This window comes from Mus musculus, chromosome 16, assembly GCF_000001635.26.
Source record: "Mus musculus strain C57BL/6J chromosome 16, GRCm38.p6 C57BL/6J".
NCBI lineage: Eukaryota > Metazoa > Chordata > Mammalia > Rodentia > Muridae > Mus > Mus musculus.
Genome location: NC_000082.6, coordinates 76,300,000 through 76,317,715, shown reverse-complemented (window position 1 = coordinate 76,317,715; position 17,716 = coordinate 76,300,000). Strand labels below are relative to the sequence as shown.

Genomic DNA, 17,716 nt, shown 5'->3' with positions numbered 1-17,716 from the left:
TGGCTGTGTGTACGTCTGTCCTGTGAGGGGAGAGCCATCCTCCCTCTTGTCTTAGCCTCTTACCTCCCATGAACTCCTGCTGCCCTTTGCCCTCTCTGCCAACGTCTCAGTGTGCTGAATATCATCTGAGTGCTAGGTCCGCGGCTGTTAATGTGTAATGGGTTCAAGATGGATGCTTCATTGTTTACTTTTATATTAAAATGCGTGTATAGCCTGGCTACAGACTACACGCTTACTTTCCTGAATGAACGTAGGTTTGTTCCATGTTTGCCAATCTTTAGACCTCATAAAGACTTCCTGATACAGATGGAGCGGTTATACGACAGGCAGCGATCTAGGTCCCTGTGCTGATTAAAGAAAAATGGTTGATTTCGGGAGCATTTCACACATTTATAAACTCAAACACAAAGACACGGATTCTCACATAAAACAGTGACGAACATCAGCCACGTCAGGTCGTCGATTACGTAATGGCGCATTTTTAAACACTTTTATATTACGTGGCAAAACTAGCATTACTAAGTATATTTTAAATTGAATATAGCCATCAAGGGTCTCAGTGCTGTAGTTTAGTGCAATTATTTTGTGGTTTACTTACTATCAGAAAAGATAAAGGACAGATACGCACAGAAGTCAGAGCCAGAATATTTTATTTTCTAGGATAAGAAAAGTTGTTAAAGTCTTTGCTGGTTTTGGTTTTACATTTTTTCGTGACTTTAAAATTTTGATAAGGTGTTGGGATGTTTGTCCCTCCTTTTAAAAACTTGTATCTTGTATAATAAGTTTGTTCTTGGACAGTCTCACACAAGTGTGCAATGCACTCTTGTTCCTCTGGCCCCACTCCCACCCACCCTCGCCCATCTCCTTTCCACTCTTGTCCGCATCACCCTTCCGTGTCCACTTCCAACTCTGTTTCTCCTTTTGTTTGGTTTTGTGGCCCAACAAGTTGTATGAGGAGCGTCCATGTGACCATGGATTTGCTGGTGTTTTGGGGAGTATGATGCGTTCATCTTGAGAACAAGACTGGTAAAGACTGCCTAAGGATGGGGTAGGGGTGGGGGTCAGGGGATGGGGAAGAGCAGGGAGGAGGGTTAGCCGAAACAAAAGTTGAATGGATAATCCTCATGGAAGCCTGCTATACTGTAATCCAGTGACAAAAAAGACTCTCACTCATGGCTGAGGAATGCTGGGTCTAAAAGCCAAGGTTTTCTTAGACAGAATTCCCAAGACTTTCCTTCTGAGTGTTGGTCTTTCCCACTTTCAGAACAAATACTAGGAACACACACATACACACACATACACACACACACATTATATGCCATGTATGTGTATACACATATATAAAATGTATAATCATGCATCTATGTACATATAATGCCATAATAATTAGCCAAGGAAAATTAGGATAAAAGGATAACCAAAGAAAAGTTTGATTCTTTTATATTTTCTTGTTTTATTTTTTTATCAAGGAACCAAGGCTATGTTTTGTTTTTCAGAATATCCATAATGCTTACATGTTGTCTGGTACATAATAGCTGCTCAATAAATCGATTTTGAACAACTGGTGATAGACTAGATATAAAACCCCTCCCCACCCCCCATTTTCTCTCTTTTGTCCATTTCCATCTTCAGTTAGCCCTGTGCCTGTGGAAGTGAATTTTTTTTTTTCGCATCTATTGGCTTCTAGAAGTATTTTAGGTATTAAAGAAACAGGACCTCGGTTTTGTAGAACCAACTATGACACCATTTCTTCAGCGTCTTTGTCCTACTTGTTGAGATGTCTGATGGAGCCTCACATTGGGCCCCTTAGTTGTATCCTTAGGAGCCCCTTTCCACAGCAGGTGCCTGCTTCTGGCCCTGCTTATCTGCTGATCTGCTGTGATACTGAGTATTTTTTAAAACTGTTTTTATTTAAAGCTATAGAACTCTGTAAGGATTTCATTTGGGCATTTGCCTATTTGTTAACTAATATCAACTAGTTTAAACATTCAGGAAAATTGTATGCTAACTTCAGTCAGAGAGGCCTGGGTAATTAGGAGGAAAATAAACATTTAGTTTTTACGATTAATTGATGCTATGAAGTTAAACTTATTCACGAGAACAGCATAATGTGTGTTACACCTTTTTAAACCTACTTAATAAGTCAACGTTTTTTCTTACTTGGCATTTAAGGCCCTGTGGGCATGAACCAGTGTGCCTTAAGCCCTAGACCAAGGACATTAACGAAGGAAAATAAGGACGAGGAGAAGAAGACAAATGAAAGAGAAGTTTGAGTTTTATAATTTTTGTTTCTTATTGTTCGAAACAAGGAACACAGGAACTGGTGTCCGAGGTCATGTGACCACTGGGAAGATGAGACTTCATATATGTTGTTTCACATAGGCAGGCTAGCACCTAGCATGGGTCTGACACGGATGTCAGCTAGCTTCGTGAAACAACTGTCTTTCTGTCATCGGATATAAACTGTGTTGAATTGTACTAAAGTATTAATACTATTCAAGTTTTACACTTGTAGCCGCAATTAAATCAGTTTATGACTGAATAGACTATAAATAGAAGTAAGATGACACTGTGCATGCACACATCCGTGTATGTACACAGTATCTTCATGTTCCCACCTGCTATCGTGGATTGCCCCCTAAGGATATAAAGCCACAGTTATTTTCATGCCCAGGATGGGTGACAAAACACTGTGTACCACCAGGAAAAATAAAAGTTTTAAAAACGATTTTATAGAGATGCATAATAAATTTCTGAATAGTATATTCATAAAGATACTGTAGTCTCTTGGTAACTAAAACTTTAGGACACTCTGTCCTTTAGGTGGTGTAGTCATCTCTGAGCAGAGCAAAGAAGCACTTGCTAGACATGGGGTCTTTCAAGGCCAGTTACATACTGAGCTGTCAAATTCAAGAGACGTGCTCACTCTGATCTTATGGAGACTTCAGGGGTGGGCTGCAAGTCTGCAGTTATGTCCCTGCAGAGCACATCCTAGCGATACAAGGGGGTCCACAGACGAGGCCCTCGTGTGAGCAATTGATAGAACATGGTTTAGCTGTGGGTGTGTTAGTCCTTCATCCATTTGGGTTATATCAGCGACTAGGTTTTATTTCCAGGGGACAAAGGAGCAAGGAATTGGGGATTCTTCTAGATAGCTAAGTCAACCTTGCATGGAGGCATTGAGAAACCAGTGAGCGATGAGCATGTGGGTGTGGACTTGGGCAGTCTGGTAACACAGATAAGGTTAGTCGCTTACAAGTCTTAGGGTTGGCAGTTTAACGGTTTCTAACCCTTCCCACCCCCTTCCATTATGAAAATCTCCAGGCCTGGGTCCTTTAGGTCAACAGTTGGGCAAAGTTTATAAGCAAATTAGCCTCCAGTGCAGTGTCCCCCACTGAAAAGACACAGGATTATCATGGAGCGTCGTGTATGAGATGGTGACCTTGCAGGGTCCCATTTCCCATGTAAGATAGACATGACTCCATAGATCTTTTCTTATTCCTCTTTCCCTGTGACTCACAGGATGACCAGGTCACATCCTATGATATGGCTAATAGCTGCTCTGGAACTTCAAAGTCACCGATGTGATTAACCCCCTTTACTGCTAGTATTTTTACTGATTTGAACTCTTTTGCGCAGACTTAACCTAAAATAAAGTCTGGGGCTCAGTAATAGTGTGGATGTCCCAGTGTGCACATTTTGCCTCTATCTGTTCCATAATTTTTATTTACATGGTTTTTAATTAAGATATCAAATCTGTACATAATTTTCAGTGACCCATGACTTTCAGTCAAAAACAGAGTGATGTTTTGGGAAAATGAGCGGCCAGAGTGGAGAAAGACTTTTTCTCACCAGCGTAGCATTGGATTTCTCAGTTTCCAGACCTGTGGCAGCTGTAGCAGTTCCTCCATGCCCTCCTCCTCCCTTGCCCTCCTCCCCCTCCTCCCTAGACCTCCTCCTCCTCTTCCTTTGTCCTCCTCCTCCTCTTCCTCCTCATCCTTTTACCTGTAGAAATTTCTGAGTGTTTTATATAGCATTTTGGGTAGTTTCTTTCTATTTTTAAAGAAGATAGGCATGCTGTGACTGTACAAGAATGAACGCCAACGGAGTAGCAGTTGGGTGGGCTCTGACAGGCAAGAGACTGGGAATGTTGGACACATCTTAGGATTTGCTGTGAGTTTAAATAATGTTTCTCTTTTTCATCATACAGTATTCCGGTTGTAAAAGAAGTAATTCTTAATTCTGTGGGGCGTATAAGCATGGTACTTAAAGAAAAATAACAATTTCACTTATAAAACAGCTTCTTTTTTTTTTTTTTTTTTAACCTCACGATTTCAATGGTTGCAAGTCAGCTCTACCCATTGTTTCCTGGGATTGTATGCTTGTGTGTGTGTGTGTACATGTAAGGACCAGACATGCATGTGCTCACAGAATATGCCTCATATGACCTATTGAGAAGAGGAAACACAGCTTTCCCTTACCCACCCACTGTTGTCTGGTGGTGAGAGGAGAGGCTGATAAACAAATAGTGTTGAAGAAAGCAGAGCAAGCAGAAGGTACCACAAAAGAAGGACCAACACCAGGGGGGCTGCTGGGTACTTGATCTGGGAATGTATGCAGACTGCTTCCTAGGAAAGTAATTTATCTTAGGAAGTGACATTTAAGCTGAATAGAGTGAAGAACTGCAGGAGAGCAGGCCTGGGGTTTTCTGAGCAGGAAGACACTCTCCTTGGTGAGGATGCCTGGGACTCTGTGTGTGGAGCTGCTGTCCCTCCCCTGCAGGGCAGAAAAAAGCCACAGGTGGCTTCCCCCCTCCACCTCCACCTCACCTCACAGAGCACTGAGAGGGTAAAGCACACACAGCAAACACCTACAAGAATCTAATAAAGCAAAAGAAGTTTTCTGGGCTTTTACATGACAAGTTAATATTTGGGATTAAATAAAACATTGCCTAGTTTTTACCTTTTAACATTTAAAAGAGTTTTCATATAGGAAAATTGCAATCGTATTTGTGGCCTTCCTTACAATCTTGCTGAGCATTGACTGAGAAGAGGGACTGGGTGACCTGGGATGGTTCTTTCTTTGGATTCAGATATTTCAGGACATTCAGGCCTTGGTAACTCAGAAGTGGGCTAGGGAGGAATTTCAGCTTGAGTCCCAGTGATACCACTAGGGTAACATGCAGCATGATGGAGGGGGTTGTAGAAGCTCCGACTACAGGCTGTAGGATGTGTTCGAGGGGTCCCCTTAGGAACGAGTAAGATAAAACACATGCACAGCCTAAAGCCAGTCAGCACAGCGGTTGTTAGGAAGATGGTGTGACTGTTGGCTTTAGGTTGCTCTCACAAGTCTGAGAACCATTTTAATATCTTATTCGTGGCACAGTCAATATTTACAAAGTCAAGTCTCTCCTAACCTCCAACAATCTGGTATTCACACAAACATTACTGCTTTAAAAGTCCATAAACAAACATACAGTATAAAGCATTCAGTTGTTGATTCGTTTGGAGCTGTGAACCTCTCGGATCTCCTTGGCCAAAAGTACATTTGTTTGATTTTACTGGTGGTTTCTGATTTTTTTTTCTCTTTCTCTTTGTTTTGCTTTTCTTAAAAGAAGTCTCACTTGTGACATAGGCTGGAGCTTATTCTGTGGCCAGAGCTGCCCTATAAGAGTTCATGGCAATCGCCCTGCCTCAGCTTTTCAACTGCTAATACTACATGAACCTTTCTGCCTGACTTAAACTGAGATTTTTAAGGAAGTTTAACCATTTATTTCTCTTTCTTCTCAACGATAGCATTGCTAAACTTCTGTTAGTACCATCTATCTGGTTACCGTTTCTATATAGTAAAAAGGAGATAGAGAAGTAAATTCTTACCAATATATAGATATTCATCTACATATCATACCATCCATGAAATTACCAGTGTGATAAATTTGTGTTTTAATCTCACAATTTGTCTTCTCCTAGTTATGCAGAAGTCAATGTGACCCTTCTATTCTAAACATAAACTCAAAGAAGTTCTACTTTGTAAAGTTTATACTATCCAATAATAAAACTAGAAAAAAAGTACCAAATTTGGGGACAGTTTTAGTGTACTGTAGGTTTTGGTTTTAATCATAGTGAAATATATTGGGTTTTCTTCTCTTTTCCTCTGTTTTGTGTTGAGCTTTTTCAGCTTTATGGACACTTTTTTTTGGATGGTCACTTTCCTCCACAGATAAGTTTTCTTATTTTGTCACAAAACCATTTGAGGCAGTAGCAAGGGTCTTGTTTGTTGTTGTGAAGTTCTTACCTATAAACAGAATGTAGAAACTTAACCACTTTCATCATTATAAACCATACTCAAGCAACTTATCGATTACTGAAGTGATATCTTTCATTAGGTTTTGCAAGCTATTCAGAATGAGAATTCCGAGTAAATTACTCAGAGTAGGGAGAAAAAGAATACAGTAGTCTCAAAGGAAACACAGCAAGCCTTGGATGAGGTCACTTACGGTCTTAAAAGGAAATAGACAATATTTTCAGTCAGTCCACTTGCACTTTCACACTGTCTTTAGTTAGGGTTTCCTTTGCTGTGAACAGACAAGGTAACTCTTAAAAGGACAACATTAATTGAGGCTGGCTTACAGGTTCAGAGTTCAATCCATTATCATCAAGGCAGGAACATAGCAGCATCTAGGCAGGCATGGTGTGGGAGGAACTGAGCGTTCTACATCTTCATCTGAAGGATCAGGAGAAATCTGACTTCTAAGAAGTTAGAAGGAGGATCTCAAAGCCTACCCCTGCAGTGACACACTTCCTCCTACAAGGTCACACCTACTTTAGGACCATACCTTTTAATAGTGTTATTTTCCATGGGACATATTCAAACCATCACAATCCATTTCCTGGCCCCTTAGGCTTGTTCAAACACGAGTCAGTCCAGGCCATACCTAGCCATACCATAATGCAAAATAAATTTGGTCCAACATCAAAAGTCCCATCATCTTCAACAGTCTCAACAATGTTAAAAATCCAAAGTTCAAAGTCTCTTCTTAGATTCATCCAATCACTTAGCTGTAATGTCCTATAAAATCAAAATCAAAATCAAAAAGCAGATTGCATACCTTCAGCATCATAGGATATACGACCAAAATGTCGTCGTGAGGAAATACTGGACCAAAACTAAATGTTGGGCAAACTCCAGACTCTGCATCGCCGTGTCTGATGTCAAAGCACTCTTTAGATCTCCAACTCCTTTCATCTTTGTTGACTGCAGCAGACTTCTTTCTCTCCGGCTGGTTCCTCTCCTGGAAGCAGCTTCCCTTAGCGGGTCTTCAGTGGCTCTGCTTTATAGTGTACTTTTTAGGTCTTTTCCCTGCACACATGGCCTGTAAGAATGTTGTAGGGAAATTGAGTGGAAGCGTGATCTTTTTTGTTTGTTTTTTGTTTTTTTTACCTTTCCATAAAAGAGTATATTAATTCCTTGAAAAAAATAATTTTAGTTACTTGTAACTACTTGGATGTATAGTGTGCATCTGGGTGTAGGTGTGTGCACACGAGTACCAATGCTGCAGAAGCTAGAAGAATGGAATCCCCTCCAGCTAGGATCGCCTGCAGTTAGGGACAGTTGCCGGCTGCCCACCCTGAACACTAGGAATCGTCAAATTCAGGTCGTCTGCATGAACAGTTCTTGCTCTTGACTACTGAGGGCCATCTCTCCGTACCCCTATGCTAGTTTCTTTATTAGAGGAAAATGTGGCTACTGGGAGTCATATATACTTTCCTTTTAATATCAGATGTATTATTAAAACTTTACTATAAAAGGTCTTCAGTGTTATCCAGAAGTGCTGCTGCTGCTGCTGCTCCTCCTCCTCCTTCTTCTTCTCCTCCTTCTTTGAAGGAAGATCAAATAGGTGTTTTATTCCATCTGGAGTGGGCTTATGCCTGGAAGGAACGTCTGTGCTAAAGAGCAGAGCAGCGCACCCAAAGGCAGACGGATCAGATTTAGCTGCGCCAGCCCTTTGTAATAAGGAGGTAAGATATCCAGAGCCCAGAAACATGCAGTGGCATCTTATAGAGGCTCTTGCAGAGACGTCTGCTTTTAAACAAGTAAAGCAAAGGACGCAGGAGAGAGATGCTTTCTTTCTCTGCCGTATCTCTTGCAGCTCCAGAGTTCAAAACTTGGCCCCTGTGGCCCACTCTGTGCTGCTGTCTCACCTCTCAGCCTTGACCTGCTGGCAAAAAGGCAAGGTGCAGGAAGGAAGTAACACAGCGTGATGCACCGAGAGGAGGAACCGTAGCAACAGAGCTTCTGCAACAGTCTGCCCAAATTCTTCTATTGTAGAATAATGAATGCATCTAGCTCTGGAGTTTTGCAACTGTCTAAACACTCGGGGTTGTTGTAGAAAACCAGGAACTACCAACAGTTAAGATGAGTTGGAGACATGTAAAGGCCCATTAATAGTTCATGGCAGCGAAAGAAATGAGAAGTTTCCAGAGTGCTTAGATACAGCCAGACTTAGTTGTTCAACCCCGTCCTGTTCCCCATCCTCAGTGGATCTTGACATAGAGTAAGGGCTGCTTGCTGTTAGAGGCAATGAATATTTTCTATGTAGAATGGGACCATCTTTGTCTAATGATATTCCAAGTTGGCTAACTCAGGATGTATCCCACCAGCTGAGGAAGAAACATGTGGTCAACTTAACCATTCACCGACCAACTTTTCAAAGTTCTACTTGGAGTTTTTCCGTATCTGCCACTCACTCAGCCTGAATCCCATTGTCTCTTTTGATGCCTCGTCGTCACCTCCTCTCTGATTCTTACCTTTGCTTCCTGGCCTGGACTCCTAACATATTACACATGGAACACCAAGATTGTGTACTCCGTACAGGTGTTGCCTCCATGCCTGCTTTTTCTCTTTATTGTCCAAGGCTTGCTTGAGCCTTACTCAAGGCTCGTCATCTCAGGCTTGGGAAACCCCACCCTCTCCCACAGGTAACCAGGAATACTTGCATTGCTTAAGAGCAACCTATGAGCTGGTGGCGCACGCCTTTAATCCCAGCACTCGGGAGGCAGAGGCAGACAGACTTCTGAGTTCGAGGCCAGCCTAGTCTACAAAGTGAGTTCCAGGACAGCCAGGACTACACAGAGAAACCCTGTCTCAAAAAACCAAAAAAAAAAAAAAAAAAAAAACAAAACAAAACAAAAAACAAACAAAAAAGAGTAACCCATGGTCTGGAGAAATGGCTCAGCCATGAAAGACTAAGCTCACAACCAAATACATCAGAGTAACCTACTCCAGTATGGCATTTCCCAGTGTTATTTGTCTGTCTGTTTATTTACTGACCGTTTTTGTCGAGGAAAAGTGGCTAGAGGTGCTAAGGCTGTAATTCAGCTCTTTTCATTTCACATTAGAAGCGTTTCTAGTTCTGAATGCTAGGAGTTTAAGCTCTGGAAGTAATCAAGTGGGGAAAAGATGACGCATAAACCCTATCAGACCAGGAGTGAGGCATCAGGGCAGTGGGTAAGGAGGGACGTTTGCCTACCTAGTGCTGTGTGGCACTTAAGCTGGTGTCACTGAAGCCACAACTCAGCCCCGCCTGACGGTTGTCTGTCTGGTTGAGGGTACTGGGCAGCTCTCTTGAGCATGTGACTTAGATAGAGAAAGAAGGGAAATGAACAGGGCAGAAGGATGCTCATGTTTAGGCATGGCGCCTTTCTCTTGGATTGATGGGAGGACCCATATGTTCAGTGTTCCTGTGAAAAGTGTATTTACTTGCTATTAGTCTCAATTGTCTTCTTAGAAATAGGATGAGAATTTTATATTAAAAAAGTTTCAAGCTCCAGTTCCCACATCACTACTCCTGTTCACATATGCACAGGCAAATACATGACACATACACACACCCCACACACATGTGTGCGAGCACACACGTGGTGCTTCCATTCATGTCTGTGCAGTAACTCCAGAGTCACTAAAATTGCATGGTACGTATGAAGATAAAAATGTATCTACTTTCAAATTTCACATGATAAGAGTGCAGGCACTGATGAGTTACAAAAGAGCGTAAATGTAAATGGTTTTCTAGTCTGACTCTGTCATGAGTTTTTGCACTTGTTTTTGGTGATGGAGAAGTGCATAAAAACATATTCAATATTAGAAGTGTAAAATCCACCGTGTAGCTCCATAGTTTCGGAATGCTTATCCTAAAAGAATACAAGTTCAATGAGATGTATATACTTTGGGTCTGGTTAATTTCAATGTGATTTTTTTTTTCTTATTTCCAAGGGTTTTTTTTTGTTTTGCTTGTTTTTCTGCTTGATTTTTTTTTTTTTACAATAAAGTTAATTTTAAAGTTTTTAAATACATGTCATGGGAGAGAGGGGAAATAGTGCAGCCACTTAGAGTAAAAAGTTCTTCAGCATCACCGAGTTTCACACAGCTGCAGGGATAACTTCAGGAAAGGACGTGTGCGGCCAGATGGCCTGTGCTGGCCTCCTTCCCACTCCTGCAAAAGATATGTTATTCCCTCCCAGGGTAGCTCAGGCAAAGAGCTGATTATGGAATTAAAAGAACCAATGTCCAATTAACCCCTGTTTTGGTCAGTGTTTTCTCCACAGTTTGAGTTATTGGCAATGCATTCATTCCATCAGGGGAAGCAGCTGGATTCTTGGTGAGTGCAGACCCCCAGGACTAAGATATCTGAAAGGCTGTCATCATCAACTCGGCCCCTACAAACTTAAGTGTGACCTTGGACATCCTTACTTTCTTCTTTGTGTCCTTAGCTTTCCTTTCGTGAAAGCTGGAGGTGTGTGTTGCTCTGTAACCGCCCTCGTAAGGGAAAGTTACTAAAGAAATGGGAGAAAAATAGCACTTGTATTGGGCAGACTTCTTCAGGATCATAGATTAAAGATGTAGTTTGCCTTCCACTCTATAACTATAGGATGTGTCAGCAAAGGTGTGAAGACACGGGGCAGGCACTCCCTGGACCAAGCTGAAGTGCAGAGGCTGGGGGGTTATAATAGAATTGCACCAGAGCTTCAGGAACATGACAGCTTTCTGCAGCTCCCTACACCAGGAAGGCTGGGCTCTAGTTCCAGGCTGATTGTGTATGTTACACTCCTCCCAGTGTGATGGCGCCACTCTCCTCTCTGCACGCTCACTCTTAGGTGCTTGTGAAATGTGACTTCACCAAGGCCAAATCTAATGAATGACACTTTTCACCCTCCGTGTTCTGCATCCTAGGAGTGGAAGGGATGCTGCCCATATTGGTTAGGCTCACAAAGAAAGGGTTACAAGCCATCTTTCAGATGTGCAGTTTCTCTTTGCTTTAAACCTGTGTTGAAAGATGCTAAGATTCCAGAATCTCCTAGCTGAACCTCTGTCATGGACCCAAGTGCTCCCACCTCCCACATATGCCTTCCACTCTATGACTATAGGATGTCAGCAAAGGTGTATTGAATGTACTGAAAGATCCAACGGATTATTATTTCAGGGCCTGTGAGATGTGGGAATGCAAAGGCGCATGCAGTCAACCCATTGTCTAGGAACCTGAGAGGAGGTGACAAGCAAGTCAAAAAAATAAGTCAAAAAGAGCCAGGCGTGGTACTTAATCCCTGTAATCACAGCAGTCAGAAGGCTAGGGCAGGATTGTGAGTTAGCCTGGGCTACATACATATTAAGACGGCCTCAAAAAAACAACTTACGAGAAAGTTCCCTGGCTTGGCGCTGTGTCATCCATCTACAGGTAACAGAATCAATAACGCTAGTCTAGGAAATGCTGGGTAACTGTAGTAAATATTTGTAGTAAATAGATATGAATATATACATGTATATGTATTTACCAGACAGATTCTACTATTCTTTTTCACCCTTTAAAGAAACTGAGACCCAAACTGGAAAAATCAGTTGACCAGAGTTACTCACCTGCTGAGTTGCAGAGTCAAGAATCAGATTCCCTGAGTGCCTTCCTCATCCATGTACTCTGTAGCCTTTCTAAAATAATTTAAGCAACAACAAAACAAACAACCGCCTCCCCCCAAGAGATTAGAATAGCAAAGATAAGATTTTAGAATGGGGAAAGGAGCCTTAAATTCCCCAAGTGCCTCAAAAGTGTCTGCTTGGCCAAATGTTGTCAAGCACCTTTTGTTTTTCTTCAATTTTTTATTAGATATTTTCTTCATTTACATTTCAAATGCTATCCCGAAAGTTCCCTATACCCTCCCCCTGCCCTGCTCCCCTACCCACCCACTCTTACTTCCTGGCCCTGGCATTCCCCTGTACTGGGACATATAAAGATTGCAAGACCAAGGGGCCTCTCTTCCCAGTGATGGCCAACTAGGCCATCTTCTGCTACATATGCAGCTAGAGACAGGAGCTCTGGGGGTACTGGTTAGTTCATATTGTTGTTCCACTTAGAGGGTATCGGGCCCCTTCAACTCCTTGGGTACTTTCTCTAGCTCCGCCACTGGGGGCCATTATAGGCATCCAATAGCTGACTGTGAGCATCCACTTCTGTGTTTGCCAGGCACCGACATAGCCCCACAAGAGACAGCCATATCTGGGTCCTTTCAGCAAAATCTTGCTGGCATGTGCAATATTGTGTCTGTGTTTGGTGGCTGATTATGGGATGGATCCCCCGGTCAAGCACCTTTTTAATCCTTGTCTGTAGCAGTATGATGTATCAAGAAAGGCTGGAATTCCTAGGACCTCCTTTTGCTTTCCCACCAACCACCAGTCTCTTAGTCCTTGCAAACACTAGTGCCCTTTGCTTAGTAAAATGTGAATGAAGGTAAATACTATATCTGCCACCTCCTGGGGGAAGTCAAAGAGAATATATCCTAGTGTTTCCTTAGAGCAGGGGATGTGGCTGCAACACACCCCTGGGAAAGCAGAACTTTGAAAGGCTCAGTAGGCTTCATAGGAGTCAGCAGTTCATGACATTGTTCCCATGAGTTTTTAGCTGCTATTTCGACTAGTCAAGAATGTGTTTAAAATAAAATAAAAATTTAAAAAGTGACTTTACAGAACCCAGATAGCTGGAATTTTGTCCTTTTTCTGTGCCCTTTGGTAGACTCCTATCAACAGATGTTTCTATCTCGGGTTGTGAGAGCTAGGCCGTGGTGTGACACTGCTGTTTGCCATGATCAGCCTCCTTTCCTGTGTCTCTCAAAGGACTGGTGATTGGACTGGAGCAGGGGCTGTGGAGGGAGCTGTCAGTGAACTGAGTGCTGCATTCATCCTAGGGCCTTGAGTTGGACCCCAGCACCCAGGTGCAGTGATGCACATTTGTAATCCTAGTACTGAGGCGACAGGGACAGCAAGCCAACCAGCCTAGCCTAACTGTCATCTCCAGATCCCATCAAAGAGCCTGCCTCAGAAAAGGAAAATATGGATGTCTCCTGAGGAAAAATATACCCAAGGTTGTCCTCTGACCTAGTGGGCACCCATGCATGTTCACACACATGAACACAAGGAAATAAGTGAAAGAAGGAATAAATGAATAGAGGCAGTGGCAGGCAGGTTGCAGTGCAGTACAGGGGAGAACTTCGTAGTTTGATTTGTACCAGTATAGAACAAATTCTCCGAACAAGTGTGTGCCCTCTGAGTATATTTATTCCTCAACAGGGTTGTATGAAATAGGTATTAGTCTTGTGCATTTATGAATAATAACACTTTAAAGAATGGCTAGCTTGCTCGAGGTTAAACAATTGATAAATCAAGGACCCAGAAAATGAACTGAACCCTCTCTGCCTTGAGCCCTATAAGGTTTAACTAAGGTTTAACACTACGACGAATAGTAAATAGTCTCTACCTCCTTTCACAAAATATTTTTTTTTCCTGGAGTTTTAAAACACACAGAGTTGCAGTGTTTCCCAAGAGAGAACTCGAACCTTCGCTTTTTAATACAGGTCTCGGAAATGCTTTCCCTTGTATTTCTAATGATGGCCACAGACCAGTGTTTTAAAGACACAGTAAACAAATATGCTTTCATCTGGCCAGTATTCAAGAAAGTTCAGCTTGGTGGGAAGGCAAGCTTCCCTGTGTGGTTCGGGCTCAGCAGGTGTGACGAAGGCCGGAGGAGAGGTGGCTGGGAATGGAGGTCCCCCAGGGATAGCAGGTTGCTTGTGGCTGAAAGTCCAGCTTGGTGATGCCTATTTTTGATGGACTGATTTTCATTTTCTTGTGACTTTTTATTGGTACATATTCATGTGTGATTATGTGTTCATGTGTAGGGTGTGTGTGTGTGTGTATACTTGTGCATGTGTACAGTGTCAGTGTACATGTGTGCCCGTGTTCTGGTTATGAGTGCTGGTGTGTACACGCCATGGTATGTATGTGGAGGGAGAAGAAAGTCTCAGTGCAGATCTTTCTTGATTGAGACAGCGTCTCTGTTGTCATCAGACTAGCTGCCTCACAAACTCCCCAAAAGAGGTGTGTGTGTGTGTGTGTGTGTGTGTGTGTGTGTGTGTGTGTGTGTGTCTACCTTCTGTCTCTCCAGTAGAGTGGTAGGATTTCAGATAGTTCTGTGATTCCTTAGCTCTTAAGTGTGAGTTCTTGAGGTTTGAACTCAGGTCATCATCACATTTGCACAGCAAACACTCTTAGCCACAAGCTACCTCCCCAGCCGCACTTTTGCATATTTAAATAGAATCACTTTTAGTTAAGATAGTATTTTTATTTAGTCAAACTAAGTGAAAGCTTCTATTAGATGTTCTCCAACTATATGAATATAGATGGACTCTTTGTTCTTTAATTAATAAATATTACTTCAGTGATTAATATTTACAATGGGCATAAGGAGTACTTTCCTGGTTCTTGATACAGTAAAATCAAAAACTTCAAAAGAGTTTTTTTGTTTTACCTCACTATAATTATTTTTATAATATATGTGATTTCTTTTGTTTTAGAGAACAATTCTTTCAGCGTGACACTTCATTTCTTTCTTTCTTTTTTTTTTTTTTTGGCTATTTTATTTATTTACATTTCCAATGTTATCCCCTTCCCAGTTCCCCCTCCACAAGACCCCTAATATGTCTTCATCTAGAGAAATTCACAAATAATATTTCAATTACAAATGAGTGTTACTCATCTTCCTATTTGGGCAACAATTGGGAAGGGGCGGGGCACCAGCATTCTGAAACATGAACTTACTTTTGATGTGATCTTTGTATACTTAATTATACAACACCAAAAATAAAAAAATGTGTATTCAAAAATGCATGGATCTTCTGGTTTTCTACCAGAATAGTAGTCCCTCATGGAAGATTAAAACAAGCAAACACCTTTCTTTCTTTATGTCTGGAGATTTTTGTTGTTATTCTGTTAAACTAGGGACAAAACCCAAGGCCTTACCTGTGCTACATAGGCACTCTACCCCTGAGCTAAATTCTTAACCCCACCCTTGTTACTTTTTAATTTTGTATTTTTGTTAGTTTATATTCAAAGAAACAAGTCTTGAATTTGAAGCCAGATGTTAGAAATAACACCGTATCATTTTAAACACTGGGGGCTCTCACAGTTGAGCTAGCCCGCCCCACATTTAGTAGAACTGAGACCCACACGGGTTGACTTCTTTGCACATTCTTAGATGATTTTGTCTGCCCAGTTCTGTGAACACGGGATGAAAAGATCTGCCTCTTGACTATAAGAAATTTACCCTGTATTGAGGAGCGCAGCATACACAAACAAACAGAAATAGACGGCATTATGTAAGTGAAATGATTGAAACTCCCTGAGCGCTGTGGGGCCACAGAGAAGAGGCTCCCCTGCTCTGCAAGTTAGGGCCGGCTGCCTGCCTGAGTCGTTTGTTCTTAACTGTGACACAATGCGTGGAATGGGGATGATAGTAGGGATTAGAAGGGCACATGGGAAGAAAATTACTGGGCACACATCCTCTCTCCCATACTGAACCGCTTCTCCCCTGCACATTTACGTATGTCCTTATGTGTACTGATAAGAATTTAAACATAAAACATTGTTTAGGCAGTATATAAGTGCTCTAGTAGAAGGCACAGTGAAAACAGAAACTAGGAGCCAAATGTAAATATTAAGAACTATTGCTGCAGGGATCTAAGCGATTTCAGACTTGGACAGACTAATAAGCATGGGAGTAAGCACCATAGTTGCCTTCCTGCCTGCCTGGCACACACTGCCCTGCAGGAAGCCAACATAGCAGACCAGGGAGCCAGCTGATGGGCAAGTTCCATATGGCTAAGGTACTTAGTTCTTTAGCAGGGCACACTTACGTTTATTCAATGACAAAAATCGTAAAAGTTCTGTGTCTTTTAATTGCCTTCATCGTTGTTAAGTAAAAACTCATTTTGTCCTATTCTCAGCCCAGTGTGTGAAGTCACAAAAGCCCCACTCAGGTCCCTTACACCACCGCTCCTCCTGTTCCTCTGGCAGCTCACCAGGGTGCTCTTCTAAATGCCCCCTTCCTATCCCGGACCCTGTCTAAATCTACTTCCCGGTGGCAGGTGTCATGGTGAGGGCTATCCACAAGCCACCCCCATGGCAGAGACTTAAACTGGAATAGCCACAAAGCTGTCTCAGATTAGCAGCTCCTGGCTGCAACTAGAGATCGCTTCAAGCACTAGGTCATATGCACAGATGGGCCAGAAAGAGGTCAGAGGAAAGTATGCATAGCAATTTCTTAAATAAATAGGAATCCACTTAAGGTAGCCTAATAATGGTATGACAATATCTTCCACTTACCAGTTGAAGGACAAGGGTACGTGCTAATATTTAAAGATGCAGAACTTTCCCAAGAACAGTCTGTATATTGTATCCTTGTGCTGTGGTTATCACCGATTTCAGGTTTGTTAAATGCTCCCGGTTACAGGTGTCCTCACTATGCGTGCCTGTCTGTCCACAGATGTCTGTAGTGGTATCGGTCTTACAGATCCTAGTGAAACTTTTAACCTAAACCTGCTTGTGTTCTGGGCCAGCGCTCGAAAGAGCAAGGGTGCATTGTGTTTACCATTTTTGGAAAATTATGGTCTGTTCACAGTGACTCAGAACTTTGACCTAGGCCATATGAGAAAAGGACCAACACTTGGTTAACTGATAAGTGCCCCCACTAAGACAGCTTCCGTGGTGTGGTTTGTAACGGGTATGACTGGTCTTCTAGAAGAACTCATTAATGTAACTTGCATCTTTTGGCAGAAATAGATGGTGATTTCAAAAAATAATTAAATAATTTATATATTAAGTCCCCCCTTTCGACTTTCTTAAAACAGTCTTCATTATGTAGTTTTGGCTGGCCTTGAATTTGGAATCCAGAACATGCTGGCCTTGAACTCACAGAGAGACCCAGCTGTACCTCTCCATCCAGAGTGCTAGGATTTAAAGCGTATGCCACCATGCCCAGCTACATTAAGCTTGCATCAGAAGCCGACATCACAATTTGAAATTAGTTTACAGATCTGTCCGTGCATGTTCTTTTGCACTTGTTCTTTGCATGTTCGTGATTTTGTTAGATAAGTGCACCTTTGATAATAATTTCATTATAAAGCACTTTTGTAGCAATTGTTGATAACTAAATTTTCTTCCCAGATATATGGTAGAAAGTGTGGTGGAAATATTACAAGACGTTCCTATAGAACGACTACTCAACAGTGAAATCTAGGCACGGTCTGAGATACTGTGAAACTGAATTAAATTCAATTTCATTTGGATTGGATTTGTAAGGGAGCAGGGTCTGTTTGGGGATATGCAAATGAAGTTTACA

The 17,716-nt window shown here is 42.0% G+C and overlaps 1 protein-coding gene and 1 long non-coding RNA gene across 7 annotated transcripts in view; one reads left to right on the top strand and one right to left on the bottom strand.

Annotated features, from left to right (window-relative positions):
• The window catches only part of Nrip1 (nuclear receptor interacting protein 1), an 86,425-nt gene that overhangs the window by 56,112 nt on the left and 12,597 nt on the right, over window positions 1-17,716 (top strand). The window lies entirely within an intron of this gene.
• Gm30569 lies at window positions 5,331-16,995 on the bottom strand. 2 transcript variants are annotated; one of them, XR_876166.3, is made up of 3 exons: window positions 16,702-16,995; window positions 7,109-7,372; window positions 5,331-6,574 (listed from the first exon to the last, which is right to left on the bottom strand). It is a non-coding gene; the product is annotated as a predicted gene, 30569 (long non-coding RNA). The 2 variants fall into 2 exon arrangements; XR_876165.3 differs by having other exon boundaries at window positions 5,331-7,372.